The 23,402-nt window shown below is 49.9% G+C and overlaps 1 long non-coding RNA gene across 1 annotated transcript; it reads left to right on the top strand.

Annotated features, from left to right (window-relative positions):
* The first annotated feature begins 3,386 nt into the window (after nucleotides 1-3,386).
* Nucleotides 3,387-23,402, top strand: LOC111090987. The gene is made up of 3 exons (XR_005373562.1): nucleotides 3,387-3,528; nucleotides 20,231-20,364; nucleotides 22,667-23,402. It is a non-coding gene; the product is annotated as an uncharacterized LOC111090987 (long non-coding RNA).

Raw genomic sequence — 23,402 nt, forward strand, 5'->3', positions numbered from 1 at the left:
CTGGGCAAGCACCCACAGCTTCCACCCAGTCAGCTTGGGGGTGAGAAGGTGACTGCCCTGCTGTGTTGACCACAGGGACCTGAAGCTGCAAAGTCCCACTTGGGGAAGAACTGCTGGAAAGCAGTGGACCTGTACAGACTCAACCTGTAGGAGGCGAGTTCCCATGTGACCTGCATCTGGTGTCCTCTTCACAAACACAGGATCTGCCTGTACCGCTGGGTCAGGAATAGGAAGCAGCAGGGCCCCACTTCAGCCTTTGCCCCCCACGACCAGGCTGGCCTGGGAAGCCAGGGACGAAGCTGCACTGTCTCCTGTGACCTCTCTGCCCTGCTGCCCTCGCCCCGTGGCTGACACATGGCAGGGACCCTGCAAGAGGGGTTAAGAGAAAACACGTGGGGACCAGCCACAGACCAGCCTTTGCACCCAGAGAACTGTTTCTGCCCCCACGCTTCGGCCTCTTATCAAAAAGAGGTGATTTAAGTCTGATGAATAAATCAAAAATGGATTGAATAAATAAATGGATCCGCGCTTCTCTGCAGAGGAGCCGGCTGCCCAGCAGAGAGGCAGCAAGAGGACAGCCACGGCCCTGGGGGACAGCGGATTCTGAGCCAAAAGCCAACACAGATCCTCCCTTCCTAAGAGGGACAGAGGGCATAGCCCGGGGGCAGGTATTTAGAGTGAGGAGCCCTGATTAATACCAGTCAGGGTTGATCCTTTCTCCATTTCTCCAGCTGGTCCTGTCTACACCCGCACAGGGGTCAGCTCCATCCATTGTTGGTTGGAACGAAGCCTTCCTGAATTCGATGCCATCATCACAGACTGCTGGAGAACGATGATGCACTTGAATTTCCCAAGAACGCATGAGTTTCGCCGGGTCTGAATTTGGCACCAGCTGCTGGTAGTGGGGGTGGGGGGTGGGGGTGGGAGCCATGTTATAAAATATCCAATCCAGTGTGGACGTCACAGGACACTTCATAGTGCAGGACACATGTGCATGGCAGCAAGCCTGCCCCCCAGTGCATCTCCCTGTGGTGGACACTGGCCTAAAAGACTCTGCAGGACGCCAAATGGCCTAATGAGGGTGTTAATGAAGGAAACCAGAATCGTCAGCTCATCATCCTGTTGAATCTGTCCAGGGCCTGAGGGTGGAGAGCAGGCCGGGGGTGCTGACCCAGCTCCTGCGGTGCCCCTGTTTTGAGTCTGTTTCTGTGATGGGGGATGCTGGAAGAGCCATACAGGTCAGCTTGGGGAGGCAGTCACATTTTGCTCATATCAGTGACTTTGGGAAACAGAGCCGCATGTTATACAAAGGGATCGGAGCACCTGGGTGGCTCAGTGGTTGAGCGTCTGCCTTCGGCTCAGGGCGTGATCCCGGGGTCCTGGGATTGAGTCCCACATCAGGCTCCCCACAGGGAGCCTGCTTCTCCCTCTGCCTGTGTCTCTGTCCCTCTCTGTGTGTCTCTCATGATTAAATAAAATCTTTAAAAAAATAAAAAGGGATCATTTCCTTAGAAAGTTATTATAGAGAGTTTGTGTTCAATTCCTTATGGAAATAGGTTCTCCTCCCCCCTTCCCCTTATGGCCCTGACAGCCAGATGGATGCACCTTAGACCTGAGGCAAAACTCAGCTTCCTGCTTGGGCTGCGTGAGCAGGTGCTTGGTGGCTGCGTCCCACGAGGAACTGCCAAACGGCAAACATACGGGTTATTAATTTTTATAAAACGATGATGTTTATTTGTAAAACCGAACGGCAAAAAGACAGACAAAGAAGGTAAGGGAGAAATGCTAATATAACCCGAGCTATTTTTTTTTTTTTTAGCTGACTTTAAGGCAGGACAGAAGTCTGGAAAAGATAAAGCCTCAAGTTCAAATGTATAGAGCTTACTTTTCGTTTGCATCAAAGCAAACCAAACACTGAGAAGGTCTAGAAGCAGAGCTAACAGACTCAATTGATCCTTTTTTCCCCCTGACCGACTGCTGGGGACCGTGGATGCCTCGGCCTCTTAAGTAGCGCGCCGAACAGCAGGCCGATTGTGCCGCAGGGCCAGCGCTGCCCCAGGTAGCCGATAACTTCCCGTGTTGAAATGATGACTTGGGAGATTTCATCGTGATATCCCTGCACGGCAGGAAATATCACCTTACAGACCTGCCATTTCTTAAAGTAATCGGTGAGAATGCCATTAAAGTCCATGTCTTAATTAAGCCGAGCATTAGCCAAGGAATTGAAGGCATCCGAAGGCTTAGCCCTCCTGTGGGATCCGGTTTCACGGGGCGGCCGTGTGCGGAGGGCTGGGAGCTCCGAGGGGGACATCCCAGCGGCCGCGGCCAGGCCGCCCAAGCCCAGCCCGGGAGGGCCGCTCCGGAGCCAGTGGGAGGTGCAAGGTGAGCTGGAACCCGAAATGCTCTGGCCTTTAATCCGATTCTTGGCAGCCAGTCAGCTGCCCTTGCGCCCTGCACCGACGTGCGGGGCCAGGCTGTGGGGAGGGTGCTGTGGGTGTGGCGCCTCCGACTGACCAGGTTCCCCTGTCACGGAGCCTACACAGAGGGAAACTGAGGCCAAGCGGAGCCCGCCATATCCCCATAGAGCTAGGGAGCCATGTGTCAGGGATTCCACCCACCTGGCTGCCCCTCTACGAAGCCAAGACGGCCAGGAAGACCTGGAGGCCCCCTGGGGCAGGCCTGGCTTCTGCTTCCCGCTTCTAGGCTAGGCGTTGGGCTTAAATGCTTCTGTTCTCAGTTTTCTTTTTTTTTTATTTTTTTTATTTTTTTTAATTTTTATTTATTTATGATAGTCACAGAGAGAGAGAGAGAGAGAGAGAGAGAGAGGCAGAGACATAGGCAGAGGGAGAGGGAGAAGCAGGCTCCATGCACCGGGAGCCCGACGTGGGATTCGATCCCGGGTCTCCAGGTTCGCACCCTGGGCCAAAGGCAGGCGCCAAACCGCTGCGCCACCCAGGGATCCCATGTTCTCAGTTTTCATCTCTGGAAAATGGGATGGATTCCCTGGTGCCCACGTGGAGTGAGCCTGCGTGTTGCTAATAAATGGGGATAAAATGTAACTTCAGTGTATGCACCGTCCTTCCAGAGCGGGTCAGGACCAAGAGGAATGGGTAGGAAAGCTTTGTGAATACCCGAATCCTGGTGCACCTGCAAGTGGTGATCGTTTTTAAAACAAGGGCACCTGCCTTGGTCTGCTTGGGCCGCGGGCGCAAACAGCACATGTTCTGATGGCCTGGAGGCTGGCGGAGTTTGCTCTCTGGTTAGGACCTGCTTTCTGGCTTGCAGGGGACACTTCCTCACTGTGTCCTCACAGAGGAGAGGGGGAGGGGAGGGGGAGAGGTCTCTGTCCCTCTCCTTATAAGGCCGCAGTCCTGTGTGATCAGGACCCCACCCTTACGACCTCATCTGACCTTAACCACCTCCCTAAAGCCCCGTCTCCAAATTCAGCCACAATGGGTTAGCACTTCAGTGTATGAGTTTTGGGAGGACACAACCCAGGCCTCGTGGACTTGCCATGTGTTCTGTGAGGTAAAAAGGGGATCGGGCTCCCTTTGGCCTTAAGGTAAAACAATGTGGAGCTGACTGTCTACGCAGCAGACCACCTTTCCTTCCTCCTCTTACCCACCTCCTTGCACTTCCTGTAACCTCTCTCTTCATTATTGGGGAGGAGGGCAGCACAGGTGCACACAGGTGGGGTGTGAGGCTACCTGCCTGGGCCCTGGGGCCTGCATGGCCCATTCTTCCTGGGCCCAGAGCCGCTGTAGGAATGCACCTGCTCCCAACTGCGCAGACAGGGCAGGGGATGAGAGCAGACACCCAGGGTCCTTGCAGCCCACCCGCGGCAGCCCCGTCTTGTGACGGTGAACCCAAGGCTTGGAAACTGTGAGGAGGGCTGGGAGGGAGCGGCACCCTCACCCCCGAGTTCTGGTTTGTCCTGTTTCTCCTGCACGGAGAGGCCAGGGACACCTCGCGGACTCTGTTTCTTCTCCAACTCTTTTTCTGCTCTGATGCTGCATGTCCCCTTCTCTCGCTTTCCTGGGGCCGCTGTCACAAATCGCCACAAAATAAGGGCCTGACAACAGCAGAGATGTATTCTCTCACAGTGGTGGAGGCCAGCGGTCTGATTTCACCATCACTGGGACTCAAGGGGTCGGCAGGGCCACTGGCCTTCCAGAAGGTTCTCAGAACCCTTTCCTGCTTCTTCTGGGCCCAGTGGCAGCCATCATCCCTCAGCTTGTGCATCAATTCTCCTCCTGCTCCCCTCTCAAGAGGACCCCTGTGGTTACATTTAGGGTCTGCATAATCCAGGATGATCTTCCCACATCCAGCTCCCCAACATAATCACATCTGCAAAGTGCCTTTTCCTTCTAAGGTAACATTTATAGGTTCCAGGAGTGAGGACCGACCTGAAGTCTCCGGGTGACCACCCTTCACCTACCACCTGCCCACAGGTGACCGCCCTTCACCTACCACCTGCCCCCAGGTGACCGCCCTTCACCTACCACCTGCCCCCAGGTGACTGCCCTTCACCTACCACCTGCCCACAGGAGGTGCTTAAGCAGGACTCCCTGTGAGAAGGGAAGCTGCTGCCTTGGTCCCTTCCCGTGTCACCTCCTCTGCGTCTCCTGCCTCATTCATCCTTCCTGGGCATCATGACCTGTCAGGACAAGCCCTCAGCAGCCCACATTTCCTCCATTGCTGCCCAGGTGAAGGGGGTTTCTTGCTGGCCAGCCTCGCCATGCCGCAGGCAGCAGATAGGAGCACAGACAGTCCAGGTACTGCTCCCCGTGGTGCTCTGGCCATCCTGGTTCAGGTGTCGGGCTCTGGCTCCCCACCCCTGATGTAAGCTGGTGGCACATTCCTGCCCACTCATGCCTGGGACCCTGGGCTGTGCACTTGACCTTGCCAGAGGCCCCTACACCTCCATACTTCACCCCTTGATCCTGAGCTTGGAAGCTTGCAGCATGTAGGTAGTTATCCACAACCACATAACAAATCACCTTGCAGACTTAGCGCCGTCAGGCAAGAATAAGCACCCATTATCACACTGAGTGAGGCATTTGGGAGCAGCTCGGGGTGAATGGCCCCAGTTCAGGACCCTCATGAGCTTGGGGTTGAGGTATTGGGCGATGCCGTCTGAAGGCTCGAGAGGGCCCGGAGGGTAGGCCTCCAAAATAGTGTCCTCACAAGGCCTCAGCTCCTTACCATGTGGACCTCTCCACGGGGCCACTTGAGTGTCCTCACAACACGGTGGCCAGCTTTCCCCAGAGTGCAATTCTGAGAAGTCCAGCCCCTAAGTCACACGCTGGTGTCACCACACTCTTAATCAGCACGAGAGGGGTCTGCAAAGGACAAGTGACAAGGAGGAGATGCGTTGGGAGCCATATTGGGGGCTGGCTGTCACCCGGCCTCTCCACCACACTGAGCCTGCCTTCTTTCCTCAGACAAGAGGAGACCAGCTCCTTGGTCCCCTTCCTCCTTAGCGAGACCACACAGCCTCAGACCAAGGCCACACTGAGCATGGCTGGTCCCGAAGGACTCTGCCAGTCACAGCTCTCTGGGCGGAGAGGCGATGCCCTACCATTCCACCTTCCTGGATTTGGTGCAGGGGGTCATCTGAGGGTGTTAACCAGGTGGGGGCAGGTGTCTTCCTTAAGCCCCACCTGTGTGGCCTCTACTTTCTTTCTTGTGGCAGGGCCAAAACCAGGGGGACAAATGTCCCCTGTGAACACTTCACCAGCTGCTGATGGCCTCTGGGGAATGACCCCCTCCAGAGCTTCCCAGGCTCAAGGCCGTGGCTGATGGCTGCAGCTTCCCAACCCGCCCCTTGTTCCCCAGCCTAATGCAGGAGCCAGAGGCTGTGCTGCATCGAGTGTCTGGAGAAGAAGCTTAAAGAGGGTGTCCAGTGCCTTCTATGTAGGCTGGGAGAGGAGCAGAGGCCCCAGGAGGGACCCCAGCAGCAAGCAGGAGGCTCCTCTGCGTAGAAGCCCCTGTGGGGTCGGGGCCGGGGGAGAGCAGGGGAAGGGGCTGCTTTGGAGGCCACGGTCTTTCCCGTGGTCACCCTCCCCCCTTCCGCGCATCTGCACACTGCCCGTCTGTGTCTCCATCGCACTTGGGAGCCTGGGTGGCCCTCACCTGGGCTCTCCAGGAGGCCCCTCACCCCCACCCCGGGGCAGGTTTGAAGGAAGATGTGAGGCTGCATTCGTCTGGGTTTGTCTAAAGCTTCCTCACGGTTCTGAGGTGGAGCCACATTTGCGACGCGCTAGGCCAGGCACAGGCAGCGGTTCTTTAAAAATTTTTTTTTTTTAATTTTTATTTATTTATGATAGTCACAGAGAGAGAGAGAGAGAGGCAGAGACACAGGCAGAGGGAGAAGCAGGCTCCATGCACCGGGAGCCCGACGTGGGATTCGATCCCGGGTCTCCAGGATCGCGCTCTGGGCCAAAGGCAGGGGCCAAAGGCAGCGGTTCTTAAACCAGGACCCCGGACAGCACATGCGGACCCGGGCAGGGGTGGGTCTTTGGGGCGAGGGTGCAGGGCCCCCGTCTTGAGAGTCCAGTTGAGGCAACCGACGGCCTGTTGACGCCCAGCGTGGTTAAGAGGCCACGGAGGCCAGTCGAGCCCCCCCAGCATGTGGGTGGCGCCCGGGCAGGGCCCCCGCAAACCGCCCCCACCAAGCACCCTCGCCTCCGCGCGTGCCGGGAGGGGAAATCATTTAGCCAGATTTAGCACTTGCCTGGGTTCTGGGCGTTCTGTCGGTGGCATGGAGAAGGCCGCGGGGAGGGAGGGGTGGGGGCAGGCGGGGATCGTCTGAATTCATTTAGAGCTGCCAGAACGTGATTCAAAGCAAAAATGGCTTCAATGGGTCTATAAAAAGAACACCCAAATCCTCTTAGACAGACAAAAAAGCATTTTGATGATTTCAGTATAAATGAATCTGGAACATAAGGATTAAATTTCTCCGAAAATACTTGAGAATCTAAAATGGTGCAAGGAAGGAAAACGATGGTGAAGAACATGACTGCTTTTGGAGAATTTTTCAGGGAAAACGTGGCTTGTCACAGCGCCCGGAAGCAGGTCCTTTTGTTTGCCAGTGTCAGGCTAACGAGACAGTGGCTCGCAGGAGGGTCTTCCTTCTCTCGCGGAGCAGGGCCACCCTAGTGACCCCATTTTGCCTCAGTTGCCTCTTTCCAGACCCAACTACAGCTGGGGGGCTTTGGGGGTCAGGACCTCAAGGTATGAATTTTGGGGGGACATGGTACAGCCCATGACGATTGCCATCAGGGTGTTTGCTGGGGTCAGCCCGATGACCAGCAGCATTTCTCCTGCTTTTCCAATCCCAAGAGCATGTCACAATCTTATGACAATCAGTGGCTTAATTGAACACATATCTCAGAGGGGAAAAGATATTTTGGTGTTACTGCTGTGATAAGGGGGTGGGGGACACTGGCGGTGACTCCGAGCCCACCCACCAGAGCAAGAAGTGACATTGGGACAGGACGTTGGCACGGTGTGTCTCCCCATGCATCGTTTTGTGAGATGTTTACCTTCAAGTGGTACATGTTACCTACGGGGTGGGGTTCTGTTGATCCGTTTTGTATTTTTGTCAAAATGCAAAGGCCTTTTCCTTCGTGTGGCTCTGAAAGAGCTCTTCCCTGTTTTCCCCCAATCTTTCGTGATTTGTTTCTCTTCTTTTCTCATCTGGTCCCTTGGTCCACCTGGGATTTATGGGAGCATGTTCAGGGAGCTCTCCCAACACCGTTTGTTGGTCATGTTCTCCCCATTGACCTGAGGACCCTTCCATGCTCCGCGTCTACCTGGGCCTCCTGGGCTGTGTCTCTGGGCAGCCTGTGTACCCCTCACTGTTTTAGTGACCGATGCTTTGTGATCTGTTTTACTACCTGCCAAGATAATGCCTCTCTTTGACTCTCTTCATTTTCAAGGTCCTCCTGGCCGTCTTGTGCATTTTTCTGCACGGAGGTTAGCACTGCCTTGTCTGGTCAGAGAAAAAGACCTGCTCGTGTTTGCAATGGAGTTAAGAAACTGTCATAAATCTATTTAGGGAGAGTGACTTCTAGAATCTGGCCTACCTTTCCCATTGTCTTCTGTCCTTCAATAGTTTTTTACGATTTTTCCATATAGGCCTAAAAAATTCTTGTTATGCTTTTTCCTCATATTTTATCTTTTTAAAAAATTAGCTGAAAATCAAGTGTTCTCTTCCAAGATAGCTCTGGGGTGTGTGTGTAGGGAAGCTATTTTTTAAAAATATAGTTGGTCCTTTGCTCATGTGTTTTATTGTTTAGAATGGCTTCTCAATGGATTTTCTAGGAATAAAAGCATATCATCTGCAAAGAGTAAGACTTTGTCTCCTTTTTGACTACCATACTTCTAATATCTTTTAAACTAAATTTGCTAGTAATTCTGGAACAATGCAGAGGATATTCTTAAGAGTTTCCCTGTTGAGCACGGGGCTGGCCGGGATGGATATATTTTGTCATATTAGAGACACTTCCATCTATTCTTACTTTGTTGAGGGTGTTATCAGGATATTGTCAAATGCCTTTCCAACTGTGGAAACAATCCTTTGATTTCTCCCACTAGGTCAATTAATACGATCAATTATGTTAACGTATTTCCTAGTATTGTACCTGGCCTGGTCCTTTAATATGCTTCTAAATTGTTATATTTTATTTTGGATTTTCCCCATGATATTTATAAAAGATATTTATCTAACCCTTCAGCAAATTTTGGTTTATGAAAACAATTTGAGAGTTTTCTTTCTCGTTCTTTGCTCCACAGAGTTTTAAACAGCACTGGGATGAAAGGTTTAGGAGGTGTGTTCCCTGTAAAAGCATATGGGTTTGGTGTTTTTCTTTGGGTGGGGGAGTTTATGTAATTTGCTTTTAAAAATAATGCTCTAGTGAAAATCCTTTTATGTCTGTCTTTATACACTTAATGAAAGTTCTTAGCTTAGATTAATTTCTCAATGTGTAATTGCTGTCAAAGAGGATTAAAGTTTGACTAATAGGGCCACACAGATCCTAACTCTCCTGTGAAGGCTAGAAAGGTTGATGCTTCCACCAATAACCAGTGATGCCAGGTATTGCCAACCTCTTTTGTCTTTGCCAATTTGGTAGACAAAACAAAAACAAATCCCTTATATTATTTCAATTTTTGTTGCTTTAACTAATAATAAAGTTGGGTGCCATTTCATATATTTACTGGTAATTACATCTTTTTGTTTTTTGATGAATTGTCTGCTCCTGTCTTTTTTACATTTTCTCATGGCATTCCTTCTTTTCTCATTGATTTTTAAGAGCTCTTTATGTATTAGAGATCCTTAACCATCCCATGGAATATGTTATCCTAGGTCTGCCTGAGTCCTCCTGGTGAATGGCTTTTGTTATAAAAATTGTGTAGTGAGTCTGTGGTATCTAAGTTTACTCTACTGGGCAGTGGCCAAAGTGTGGGTGAGTCAGTCTTGGGTCATGTGGAGAACTTGAACTAGTAGATTGAACATCCAGAACTAACTTGAGGAACTTGACTCAACTATTCTGTATCCAGTTCCAATAAGCTCTTAGAGCACTGGGGAAAAAAACCCCAAAAACAAACATGCCAGTAGCTGGAAAACTCCCATTGATCGGAAACATACCACAGATAACGTGTAATTCTGGTCACCAAAATGCATTTCCTGAGGAGGGTTAGAAGCATGAGTCTGTGCCTAGGTCACAGCTCTAAAAAGGGAAAGGAGCCATATGCAAATTTTAAAAGTCAAAATTCAGCCAGGTTTTCTATGAGATTATGTTTACTGATGTGCTATAGATTTCTGGAGAAAACCATAAAGACACGGTTGAGATGCAAGAGAAGTTTCATGGCATTCTCTGCTGGCTCTCACCCCAGGGTGTGGCCAGGAATTCTGATGGGTTCCAGCTCCTGGCTGATAACCTCAGGGGGCAGGGGTGGAGGGGGAACTATCTATAAGGCATCTATCATAAACAGCTTTTTAAAGTGAAGCAAACCAGCCGTGACTATTTCAGACCCATCCCTTTGGAAGCTACATCTTTTGCCTCAGACTTCAGTTCCAGCCCATGTGTCCCAGCAGGAGGAAACGCAGTGATGAGCCAAAAGGACAGGTGAAAAATGTCAGGTAACACTATGTGGGGAGAGCATGGCTCTGTCCCCCAGCCCCTGTGACAGACAACACTTTATGCTTTAGGCATCGACCCTGTGTCAGGCACTGTCCAAGGCCCTGGGGAGACAGAGGTGTAGAGGGTAATGAGCACACAGTCACAGTGATGACAAAAGCGAACATTCCTTTCCTGGTACTGGCTCTGTGGGGAAGCATGCTACAAGCACTCTCAAGAAGGAGGCAGGTGCTATGGACACCCCAATTTGTGGATGAGTAAAGGAGGCATGGAGAGATCAAGCCCACACCCATGTTCCATGCCACACTGCCTCCCACATCATCCAGCCCTAGGGCAATCCTCCCAGGGCTGAGCACAGTGATGCTGTGGAGAACATGAATCAGTGGCTTAGGGCACCTGCTACTATGGGGACAGGCAGTGAGGCTCTCGGAGGCAGAGTGATGGAGCCTGCCTGAGGCTGTCAGAGAAGACTGGGTCCTAAAGGATGAACTGGATTTTGGCAGGAAGAGGAGGAAGGACATAGAAAGAGGGTGGGCCTTCCAGGTGATGGGCCAGCCTGCAGGAAGGAGCAGAGCCATTGAAAGGACAAATGACATCCAGGGCTGGTGAGGAGGGCCAGTGGGTCTAATGAAGTTGACCTCAGGGGACAGTCTGCAGAGGCTGGGGGCTGCTCTGTGAGGGGTCTCTCAGGGCTACCTTAAGGAGTTTGGCCTCCGTGTCTCAGCAGTGAGAAACACTGCAGTTAATTGAGCAGAGAGAAGCTTGATTAGATTCATGATTTAAAAAGCTCATGACGATTGTAGCCAGGAGGGAAAAACCAGGGGGGCACTCAGTGTTCTCCACATAGCTCACCATCTAGGACCACATTTGGAAAAGTCTGGGAAAGGTGGAGTTATAGGTGCAAAGTGACACCCTGACCAGCCCAAGGAAGTACATGTTTGCTGAATGAATAGGTTTAGAGGCCGAATTGTCATGCTGGCTACAGATGTGGGGCTGACTGACGCAGGCTCCAGGGTTCAGTACTAACAAAAGTTGGCTGTTAGACACCTGTGTAGCCCAGTTCTGTCAACAAGGAATGCTACCGAGGGTCTCATCTGTCTAATGACATTGGATTTTTGTATGGGAATGTGATTTTTAAGGCTAAAATCTGCTGTCATGATTATCAGAGTATTTGCTGCAAGGAAAGGTTTATCACTGTTAGACTGAGAACAGATGATGTCTTGTGTGTCTAGGTAAAACCATCTGCCATAAGTTTGCTTCATGGCTCCTTTTTGCCTCGTTCGCCACCATCATTTTATGTCTGCGGGTTTATGTTAAAATTACAAGGTGCTTAATGCGTGACTCAGAAGAACCAAACTTTACATGGGACATGATAGCATGAGTTGGTGGGGGATGAGTTAGCTAACCGGTTCAGGTAACAACCAGAGCTAATTCTCTTCCAAGCTAATTCTCTAGTAAAGCACCTCCAGGGACATTGAAAAGATGAAGATGTATGACCCCACAGCGAGCAATGAGTGATGGCCTATATCAAAACTGAAGAAAAACAAACAAAAATGCACCCAGCAGATTCTAGGTAAAGTTCTAGGATTCTAGGTAAAGTTCTGCCCAAGGAAACTGGGGATCAGATTGGAATTGAGCACTTAGCTTGCTTTCCTGTTGGGATCTTAGAAAGGAAACCCAACCAGCAAGACTGATTTGCCCAATTGTTTAAAAACATGTCAACTGGACAAATCTCACTTTGTTCAGGGATTTTAAAAGCAAGCAAACAGGGGCAACTGGATGGCTCAGTCGGTTGAGCATCTGCCTTTGGTCTGGGACATGATCTCAGCATTTTGGGATGAAGCCCCGAATCAGGCTCCTTGCTCATCAGGGAGTCTGCTTCTCTCTTTCCTCCCCACTTGTGTTCTCTCTCTCTCTCTCCTTCTCTCTCTCTCTCTCTCTCTCAAATAAATAAATAAAATCTTTTTTTTTAAAAAAGCAAGCTAACAAACAAGCAACAAAGAACAAACTCACTGATGTGGGACAAGACAGGACAAGTGGGGTAGTATCTAAAATATGAAGACTCCTGAAAATGATCTACTGCAGAATTCAGAGGGGAGAAAAATCAGGGAACTGATCGGCAGGAGATAATGGCCAACTACCAGATGGAGCTCTATAAAATGTCCATATCTATAATTCCCAAACTGCTGACTATAGGCAATTTCATCAGATTCAACTTCGTATAGATTCTACACACCAAGACAGAAACACGATGGATGACAAGAGGCACACGCACACAATAATCAAACAAGGAAACAAATAAGACCGAATATCTCCCTTATAATAATAAACATAAATAAAATAGATTCTTTTGTTAGGAAGACTCTAAAATTGAACAAAAGAGTTCAAATATGCACCATTTCTTTTCAAAAGGTAAAAAAATGATAAATGAATATATTCACCTATTCATGCAGATTTTACTAGAAAATGCAAGTAAAAATAAATAGGAGTCACAATAATAATATTGGCTCAAGTAAAATTCGACAGCCAAAGCACAAGCAGAACAAAGAAGGCAATTTTATTTTGATAAATAGTACAAGTCACCAAGCCTTTTGGTGATAATTATTGCCTTAAAATATGTAATGTAAAATTGTTAGAAATGTAAGGATGGAAACCCACCAAGGCCCACCAGCTCTTTTCCATATTTGGAACCTCCAAGACTCTGAAAGACAGAACTTCATCAGCCCTATGCCCGTTAGGCAGCCAAACTGGATCTGAATTGATGGGAGGTTGTTACAGTGCTGTGTCACTTAGTGCTAATGTTTGTGCATTTCACTGAAAAGAGGTATCTTCTGTGGGAGTTTTAGGTAAAATACCATATGCTACCTTTCTCAAAACTAAAAAATTCTGAATTCTGAATCATTGTCTACTAGTGGATGAAGTTTGTGGGCCTATAATAAGGAAATCTATTAAATAGGCAAAAAATAGAGCATACAATATAATTATAATTAAACATTTTTTAGGTGTGTGTGAGTGTACAGACATATCCACAAGCTGATTCTATAGCCTACAAATAGGGAATGAACATTTTTATGGCTCTTATGTCATATTTACATAAGTCACATGCTATGATTACAAAGCAATACAACCAGAAATTTATAACCCAACCATGTGGTCTTAAAAAACACTCTTCTGATTTTACTCACAAAAAGAATTAAAAAATAAAAATGAAAACAGTCAAAATTAGGGCAAAGCAGAAGTAAAAACTGAAATTGCAGACATATTGACGTTTGCGGGATGAGGTCAAGACTGCTTTCTGAGACAGATTAAATGCTTTCATTATTAAGGTACAAAGAGGGAAGCAACGAAGAGTGGGTGTTGGGTGTGGCCACAGAGCAGGTGATATATAGTTCTCAAAAAGGCTATGTAGGACACACTGCTGAGAAGTCACTTGTGCTCAATGGGTGCTCGGGAGATGCCTGTTGCTGCCTAGAAAAATGGGAATGACCCAGTGATTGAATGAAGACAAGGTTGACAATCTGAGAAAACAAATACCTAGAGGAGAAGTTGAAAAGTTATCAGAGAAATGTCCTCCAAAAAGACTGAGTTCCATCAAACCCGCCAGTAATCCCACATCTCCGCACAATTTAGACTACTCTTCCCAATGAAAATAAAGATGGACAGTCTTCCTATTTGCACAAAGCAAAACTACAGATATACCTAAATTATAAATATAGATTATTTGTAAAGTAAGGTTTCAAATATAATAATGACAAATCAGTTCCAATCAAATTTTTTAAAAAAGATTTTATCTATTTATTCACAAGAGACAGAGAGAGAGAAAGGCAGAGGGAGAAGCAGGCTCCATGCAGGGAGCCCGATGTGAGACTCGATCCCGGGACCCCAGGCCAAAGGCAGATGCTAAACCACTGAGCCACCCAGGTGTCCCTCTAACCAAATTTTTAAAAGCAGATAGCATACATAATCGGGCAGGTTTATTGAAAGAAGGTGGGGCTCCATATTAGGAAATCTGCTAACATAATTCTCCACATTACTAGGTCAAAAGGAGGAAAAATCTATAATCATCTGGATAATTTCCAGCAGCTGCCTTTATACTCAATGACTGAGCACTAGACACATTTCCATTTAAATATGGGACAGGGGAGAATGCTTCGTTATTGCTGTTACTCATCAATATTATTCCAAAAGTCCCCACAGAGGGTAGTTTTGGTAAGACTATATATATATATAAAACATGATTTTCTACAAATCAGGAAACATTCACAAAAAAATGAGTGTAGGAGAATTCAGAAGGTAGCTAGTTAAAAACTAATTATACAAAAATGAACAGCTTTCTTATATGCCGGTAATAGCTCAGTAGGAACTATCATAACAAGTACAGACCTTACGCACGATGGCAACCCAGTTTGTAAAATCTCGAGTAATAAATTAAACAAGGACTGTGCAGAAAGAACGCTATAAAAGAAGAGAACTATAAAACTTTACTGAGGAACATAAAAGAAGATTGGAGTAACAGACCACTTTTTTATTAATGGACAGAATATCCATGACTTCAAAGATGTCAAGTGTCTGCCCAAATAATCTATGTGTTTAACACAAGTCAAATAAAACCCCACTAGGATTTTTGGAAGAAGCTGACAAAGAGAATTTAAAAGCTATCCAGAAACCTAAATGTTCGAGAAATGTGAAGGAAGCCTTAATGAAAGCTTTTACAGTATGGAGGTAGAGATAGTGTATGGATGGTACAGTAATGGGAACAGACTTACAAATTAATGGGATGAAAAAGAAAATTCATCAACACGCCCCCAATAGGTTGAATATAGTTTGTGTGTCAAATCAATAGGGAGTATATGGGAAAAATATAAACATAGATCCACACTCATCCCTTACACCAAAATAAATTCCAGATGGCTAAAAAATGATTAAATGAAAAAGCAAAGAAACAAAAACCCCAACCATGAAGACAGTATAGGAAAGTGGAGGTGAATACATAAAGGAATCTTGGAGGGAGACCACTTTTCCTAATTGACAGTACAGAGGTCCTTTCCTCGATGGAAAGATGAGTAGCTACTTTCCTGTCCCCTCAGTCTGGTGTTCACTGTACCCTGGTCCGGATCCGTTTTCCTGATCTACTCCGTAGGTATCGTTCATCTCGTTGCAGCGGGCAGTTTATGGAATATGGAACAATAATTGCTGCCTCCCTGCAGGCTGTCAGCCTCGTGAAGGCGGGGCGTCCAAAGGGGGCCGTGCAGGCCTCCCCACCAACGCAGGGGCTGGGAGGCAGCAGGCGCTCAACAAAAATTTAGTTAAATGATTAAGTTAAAAAAAAAAAACACTATGTAAGCTCAATCACAATTGATTACAACTAATCATAATTCACAATACAGACACGAATTAATAAAGTAGTTTATACAACATGATGTCCCCCCACCTTTTTAAGAAGGCTCCACACCCAGCATGGAGCCTAATGTGGGGCTTAAACTCACAACCTTGAGATTCACAGCTGAGCTGAGATCAGGAGTCAGGAGCTCAGTCGATTGAGCTACCCAGGCACCCCCAACATGATAACCTTTTAAAACATTGAAAACACGTTGGTGCATCCTCAGAAATAAGCCTGCAATCGCATGCAAGAGTTGGTGAGAGTGGTGCATTCTTTTCTCTATTCTCTAACTGTTCTAGAGTCCAAATACATTGGTTTTGTAGGAAGAAACTTTTCTTTTCTTTTCTTTTTTAGCTAAAAATAAAAGCCAGTATGCAATGGAGCTGGAAAGCATATGTCCAGGGCAATACATGTGACCCTTTTTCCACACAGTGGGGTCACTTCCACACTGTGACCTCTTTTCCATCTCTCCTTACTCGTCACCAAGCATGGCTGAAGCCAGCTGACGTCTTGTGCTCACACTGCCAACGGCACCTTTCCAGCTCACCGTGAACGGTGGTTGGGTGGTCAGTGCTCCCCAGACTAGTGCTGATTCGGGAACTTCAATCAGTAGAGCATTAACACCACGTCTGTCGTGCTGAGCCCGGTGACAGGGAACTAGTCCTGCCACAGTGGGTGCTGGGCCCTCTTCCTGATGGAGACAGTTTCTCCTCCCAGCTGCCCACCAGGTGACGCGACTGTTCGTCCACTGCTTTGCAAGCACCAGCAAACAGATTCCAGCCAGCCAACTGGTCTCCCATGGATGGAGGGTGTTACTGTTCACAATCTTTTCCGAAGTCTAAATCAACTCCAGTACAGTGAAGTCTATGGTCCCGCTTGCGACGACCTCTGGCTTTTACAATCTGCCATTTTTAGGAGTGCTCCTTGTCTTAAATTCTCTACTTATACCCCAAAAAACATTTAAAAATAATGAGAAGGGAAGACATTTTGTAAAAAAGCTTTGTGTTGTTTCATCTCTGGTGCCAGTCTGAAACCCGGCTCTCCAAAGTGGTTAAACCACCGTGACTTAAGTATACCTAAAGTCTGTTTTTAATGGGAAGAAAAACAAACGAAGTGAGTTCTGTGTAATCAGGTGAAGCAGTGAAATATTCTGAAGGGACATTTAACTATATCTCTGTATCACCTGTACCCCCCAGATTCACACTCAAGTTGTTCGAAACCTCTCAGCAATGTGTCTTGGAGTCCTGGGACACGAACCAGCAGAAATGTGCTTTCTCAGGCTGATGGAGAGGAGAAGGCTGAAATCAAGGTGTGGGCAGGGCTGTGTTCTTTCTGGAGGCTCTGGGGAGGGTCCTTCCTGCTTCTTCCAGCTTCTGGGGCTCCACTGCTCCCAGCCTGGGCCTGCACGTCCCTCCACCCCCAGCACCTTCTCCGACTCCATGGCCTTCTTCCTTGTGAGTTTCTCTTCTTGTAAGGACATCAGTCACCGGATCAGGGTCCACTCAACTGCAGCATGATATCATCTGAACTTATTACATCTGCAAAGGGCCTGTTTCCAAATAAGGTCCCGTTCACAGGAACCCGTGGGTAGAACTTGATCTTTTTGTGGGGCACCGTTTAACTCACAACCCCATCTAAACAACAAACAACTTATTTGCTTGCTTTCTTCACACCTAGGAAGTTTGGTTATTGTTGCGTGATGGGTCATAGGTTGTTACTGAAGCCACAGCCTTCCTCTGGGGAGGCCTTAACAAAAGGAATGGTTTTGTAGGGTGTCCAGCAGTCCCGAGATCTCACAACTGCATGAAAATGGGAATCTGATGGTCAGGGAGCAGTAGATCCAGGATAGAGTGATTCCCAGGAGTGATGACATCCTTTCCTTCATGTCTGGGAGTAGGAGCCCTGGAGAGGCTGCCCAGGGCCAGGCCTATCTTGGTTAAGGGTGACCCACCTCCAGGGGCCCAGAGATCATGCTGAGGTTCCAGCCAGTGCCGAGGGCACCTGTTATGAATACAAGGCTTGGGAGCTGGGTCTGAGTGTCTGAGATGGGGTCAAAGCAGCCTCAGGGAGTGGACACTCTACCCAAGACCTTGAATGACCCACGAGGGACAGGGGGCAGGTTAAGATCCAGGGCTGAGAAGGGCAACCGATGATGCTTCCATAGGGCCTCTCACACCTGGAGCAAATTTCACAGGACATCCACCTGATTAGAAAACACTATTAGAATCATCACCAGCATATCATTAGTGTATCATTAGCATGTCATTAGAATCCACACGATTAGAATGTTTCAGATATTACTAACTATAGAATAACATGATTAAAAAAATAAAAGTATAACAATTTATTTGACCAAACGAGTCTTTGCAAGTCCCTTTTCTTATCCCACAAGACAGTTCTTTTACGGGCCTGATGATCCCAAATGGATGGCGATGGTCCTCCCTTTCCCCAAAGGGGAAAAGATTAAAGGAGGGTTACCTTTTGATGAGCTTGACTCTATGAGCTTCTGGGGATAGAGGTGGAATTTAACACACCTACCTCCTTTATTATTGGCCTCATTGCAGACACACAAGCACGCACATACACATATTTAAAATTACACATGACGTAAGATGTCTTTTTTAAAAAAGATTTTATTTATTCATGAGAGACACACAGAGAGAGGCAGAGATCTAGGCAGAGGAAGAAGCAGGCTCCCCACTGGGAGCCTGATGCGGGACTCGATCCCAGGACCCTGGGATCATGACCTGAGCCAAAGGCAGATGCTTAACCACCGAGCTACCCAGTTGCCCTGATATGTCTTGAAGCATAAATACATGGTTCTTTCTTGGGATCACATCTGATGACATGTTCTGTTGCAATTCCTTCTGTGTTTTCCAGAGCATGTCCCCCTCCCCTCTCTAGATGGACGGCTCCCACTGGCCCCTGGAGGGGCCATTGCCACCAATGTGGGACAGGCGCTTTATCACCCCTTTTGTGGGGCTGGAACATGAGGCCGGTCCCAGGGGAAGTTCTAAACACTTGCTAAATGCCCTTGCTTCTCTTGAGGGCAACTTTCATAGGCCTGGAGGGTCACTGGAGACCCGGCTTATGTTTGCTAGTGAGGTTTTTCAGATAGGAAAGAAATAGTTTGACGACATGTCATAAAAATCCAAAATAAGCATCTTATGCAGCAGAGAAGTTTGTTTCTTTTCCTCCTAAAAGAAGCCTGGAGGTGAGCAGGCTGTGGCTGCTACGGGGCTTCGCCAGAAACCCTGTTCCTTCTTGGGTCCATCTGCTCGACCAGCCTAGCACACAGTTTCCCCGCCTCAGAGACACCTCGTGGTCCGCAACAGCTGCAGGAGCTCAGCCATCCCATGCAAGTTCTGGGCTGCGGAGAGAGGAAGGGAGGAGGGCGCACGTCCCAGCTGAGCCAGCTCCCTTTAAGGAGTGTCCCTGGAATCCCACCCAGCCCTTCTTGGAGATTCTTCCAGAAGGATTAGCAAATGACGGAACCTGGGTGGGCAGCTGAGAGCCTTGCTCTGGTGCTTCTTCAGACTCTGCTGCTTGGCTGAGTTAATCATGACAAGAGTTGAATCTCACTAAAGAGGATACAAAGATGGCAAATAAACGTGTGGAAAGATGCGCCACGATGCTGGCAAGGACGGGCAGCCCTGGGAAGTCTCGCTCCCTGCGGGCAGGATGGCAAGGTGGTGCAGCCACTTTGGATAAGCGAGTGGTGGTCCAACCAGACAATGGGATAGGACTCAGCGCCAAAACAAACAAACAAACAACAAACAAACAACAAACAAACAAACTCTCAAGCTACGAAAAGACATGGGGGAAACTTAAATGTGTCTCTGTGTCTTACTAATGAAGCCAATCTGAAGGGTTACAGACTGTGTGATTCCAACCATAGGACATTCTGGAAAAGGCAAACCTAGGGAGATAGTGGAAAGAGGAGAGGCTGCCAGAGTTAGGGGTAGGGAGAGATGAACGGGTGGAGCATGGAGGATTTGGGGGTGGTGAAACTGCTCTGTAGGGTTCTGTGGTGGTGGACATACTGCATTATATATATATCCTAACTATAGAACGTGCAACCTTGAGGGTGGACCCCGGGTGATGATGTAGAGTCTATGTAGGGTCACTATTGTGCCAGCTGCAGGTTACCAGGCCAGGTGAGCACCCCACTCTGATCAAAAACAAGGTGTGGTCATAAAGTCACAGGGGTTCCTAGTGTGGCCGACCAATTCTAAGAGGGGCTCAGGCTGTTCTGAGCCACGCCTGGCATCGAGAGGCCTTGAAAGGACTTCTCTGCGAGTTTCAGTGAATTTGACCCTGGGCAGTGTCGTTCCTGTGGCTCTGAGCCTTATTCTCCGTGACCTGTGTCTTGAGACTGCAATTGTCACAGCCAGTGGGAGGAGCAGGCAGAGATTGATCGGGCGGCTGGGGCTCAGCCTCTATGCCAGCGAGCCGACCCGGGGCACTGGGGGCAGCCCAGGCCTGGTGGAGGACAGAGTTGAGCCACTGCGACTGGCCACCGCACTGGCCCAAGTGCCCGGGCCTGAGGCCTGCTCAGCCTGCACCTGCCACTTGCCGGGCATTCCGGCCCGCAGTGGGGAAGGGCAGCAGACAGAGGCCCCATCCTGGGCCCTCAGGACCAGCTGGAGGGTGTTTGTAGCTGGAGGGGTCCCTGGAGCCCTTCTGCCCAGGCCTTCCTTTGCAGATGAGGTTCCTCGTGGGTGACCGGCCCCGGAGAGGCAGCTGTTCAGCCCGTCCTCGGGGGTTGGCCACTGCCCCCCAGTGCCTCCCATGCAGGCCTGGGGCCACCGGTGAGGCAAAGCCACACCGTGTGCAAAGGTAAGTGACCTTTTCTGCCTCCTGGATGCCTACAGGCCTGGCCTGAGACCCAGCACCGCGTGAGTCAGTAGCTCCTGCCCACTAGCGCCTGGGGCGCGCTCGTGAATTCCTGCCCTCTCCCTCTGGCCTGAGAACCCTCGGGGCGGTGCTGGAGTCCAGCCCACATGCCTCGGGGACCTTCCGGCGGCGAGGGGATGAGTGTGGAGCCGAGGCAGGCTGGGGAGGGACGGACAGACAGGCGGACGGACAGACGGGCAGACGGGCAGACGGAGAGGTTGGAAGGAGAGTGAAGTTTTCAGACTTTGGATGAGAAAGCACTGAACCCTGGCCCCCACCAGGCAGTGGGTTTGGAGGTGGCACCTCCACTGTCCCCATGTCCAGCCCTCCAGGGGCTACAGACACACTCAAAGCCCTGTCCCCGATCTTACCTGGCTTTCCCTCTGCCTGAGGTCACATAAAGATATGCAGAGCAATGAACAGACGGTGCACCCCATCTCGTGATGACACCCCCAGGGACAACAGCAAAGGCCCCTGGGTGGAGAGGAAAGACCCCGAGCTGGCAGAGGAGGCCCCGGGCTCTTACCCTCTCTCTGGAGTCGAGGTCAGTGGGAACATCCCAACATGATTTCCTCCCTCCAGCCTTCGAATTGCCAGGATCCTTTGCCTCTTTCCAAGCACCGCTAAATCCACAGGCCTTGTTTCCAGCGCCCATGTTCTCCCCAGGGTGCCCGGGGAGGACGTCCCCCCAACCACGACCCTCAGGGCCGCTGGGCAATGTGGGCGCATCCCATGCACTCTGCCTGCGAGCAGCCCTGACCCGGACAGCACAGGTGACACCACGTGCCAAAGGCGGTAGGAAACATATGGATCGTTTTTCTCCCTTCCTCCAAGTGCAAATGCCAGCAGCCGGGACCCAGAGCCTTGCAGCCCGGCCCTGCTCACAGAGAGCTGGCTCGTGGCCTGGTGAAGGCACAGTGTTCAGAGGCCAAGAGACGAGATTCGAACCTTTGTTTGATGTCAGAGTAGCTGGTGGAACCGCAAAGGAAAACCTCGGGTTTGTCACAAAGGTCCCTCCTGGCTGGAGGCCCTGGCTGGGGAGCTCATTGAACACCAGGCCCTTTCTGCCTCCTTCCGAATTAATCACACAAAAGGATAGACCCCATAAGTGCCCCCCCGCCCCCTCACCTGTGAAAGCTGCAGGGGTGGTGATGGCCAAGTCGGTTACAACAATTAGGTTCAAGAGCAGACCGCATATCCACTACCCAAGTACCCAGGTCAGCCCCCAGGGTTTTCACTGACTTTGAGGTAAAACTCAAACCCTAGAGCCTGATGCCCACCCTTACCTCCACCCCTGAGCTCCAGCTCTGGCACATTCTGGGCCCCTAAATAAGCTAGACCGCCTTGCCTCCTTGCCTCTGCTTCCCTTCACAACTGGACCAAGTTCTACTTTCTGAGAACCCCCCGAGCTGTCACCTCCTCCAGGAAGCCCTCCCGGATCCACCTCAGGCACTATCCAGACTGCCCTCAGTGGTGACATGTGGCATCCCAGTGTATCCCCAGTAGGACTTTCCATGCAGTCCTCTGGTTGTCCTCATTTCTTGGCCCTGCTCACCTGGCCAGGCTGCAGTGGAGCAGAGAGGTGGGCACCCTGGGCATGGCTGACCTGAGCAGTTTTGGAGATGGCTCATGGCATCAGAGCCCCTTGGAGGTTTCTGGCATAGTGATCACCACTTTTCCTGTGCCCCTCACCCTGGGCCACATGTACACACAAGTGTGTGCACATACACAATGTACCTTTGGGAGGAGGGGCCACCAGGCCATGCTCTGGGGGAGGGAGGACAGCGTGTGCAAGGGCCCTGAGGTGGGGCTGGGCCTGGCCAGCCAGGAGGAGGTTGGAGCCCAGCAGGTCTCAGATGGGACAAGCTGGTGTTGGTCCCAGTGGACAGGCCTGACTTGGAGGATGTGGGGATGTGTGTGAGGCTGTGGCAATGCTGCTGGCCCAGGTCCCTTTTATGGAGGGGTCGCCTGCCCCCCCCCCCCCCCAGTTGCTTGAGTCTCGGTTGCCAGTGGTTCAGGGCTGCCCCTTCTGCTGATGCCACCCCGCCCAGGAAACTGTGTCTCCCCCACCTCAGGGGGCAGCCCACACCAACGACTGACTGACAGGGTGTCCAAAAGGCTGCCCCATTCTCAGAGACAACTCGGCAGTGTGGTCTGTGCCAGGTGTCCCGGCACCACGTCCTCACTCCCCTCCCTCCCTCCCTCCCTCCCTCCCTCCCTCCCTCCCTCCCTCCCTCCCTCCCAGGCTTCCTCCTCAATAAACCTCTTGCACCAGAATCCCTTCTTCAAGCTCTGCATCTGGAGAACAGGAGAGCCCAAATGACGGAAAACCCACGGGGCTTTAACCAGCCCACTGCCAACCTCCCACGTGGACCGGCCCTCAGGATACAGAGTCTGATGTGAGAAGCAGCCAGGCTGTGTCATTAGAAAAGAATGACTTCACAAGTTGGAAACAATGTACACGTCCATCACCTGGTGAACGGACAACACGGATGACCCTTGGAAACACCGCTGAGTGAAAGAAGCCCCTCCCAGGAGACCTCGTGCTGTGTGATTCCCTTCATGCAAAACATCCGGAAAGGTGAACCCATAGAGACAGCACAGCGATTAACCGCTGCTTGGGAGGTGGCAGGGGTGGGGTTCGAGGGGAACCAGCCGCAAGCGGGCGTGAGATGTTCACGGAGCGGCGGGAGTGGCACAACGTGGTAAACTTACTAAAGCATCATCAAATTGTATCCTTGAAACTGGTGAATTATGTAATATGGAAAATTTACCCCAGTGAAGTTGTTTACAGCCTCTCCGATGGAGGCAGGACTTTCTGGACGTGAGTCTGTGGACGAGACCACCAACATTCCCATTTTTAAAATTTTCCTCGGTGAGAGTCAGGTAAAATCCTTAGCATCAAATATCTGGTTTGCAAAAGCATTATGAGGTTTGGGGGATTAATCAGGCAAAATAAAAGGTGCTTGTTTTTTGTTGCT

Source organism: Canis lupus, chromosome 18 (assembly GCF_011100685.1).
Source record: "Canis lupus familiaris isolate Mischka breed German Shepherd chromosome 18, alternate assembly UU_Cfam_GSD_1.0, whole genome shotgun sequence".
Lineage (NCBI taxonomy): Eukaryota > Metazoa > Chordata > Mammalia > Carnivora > Canidae > Canis > Canis lupus.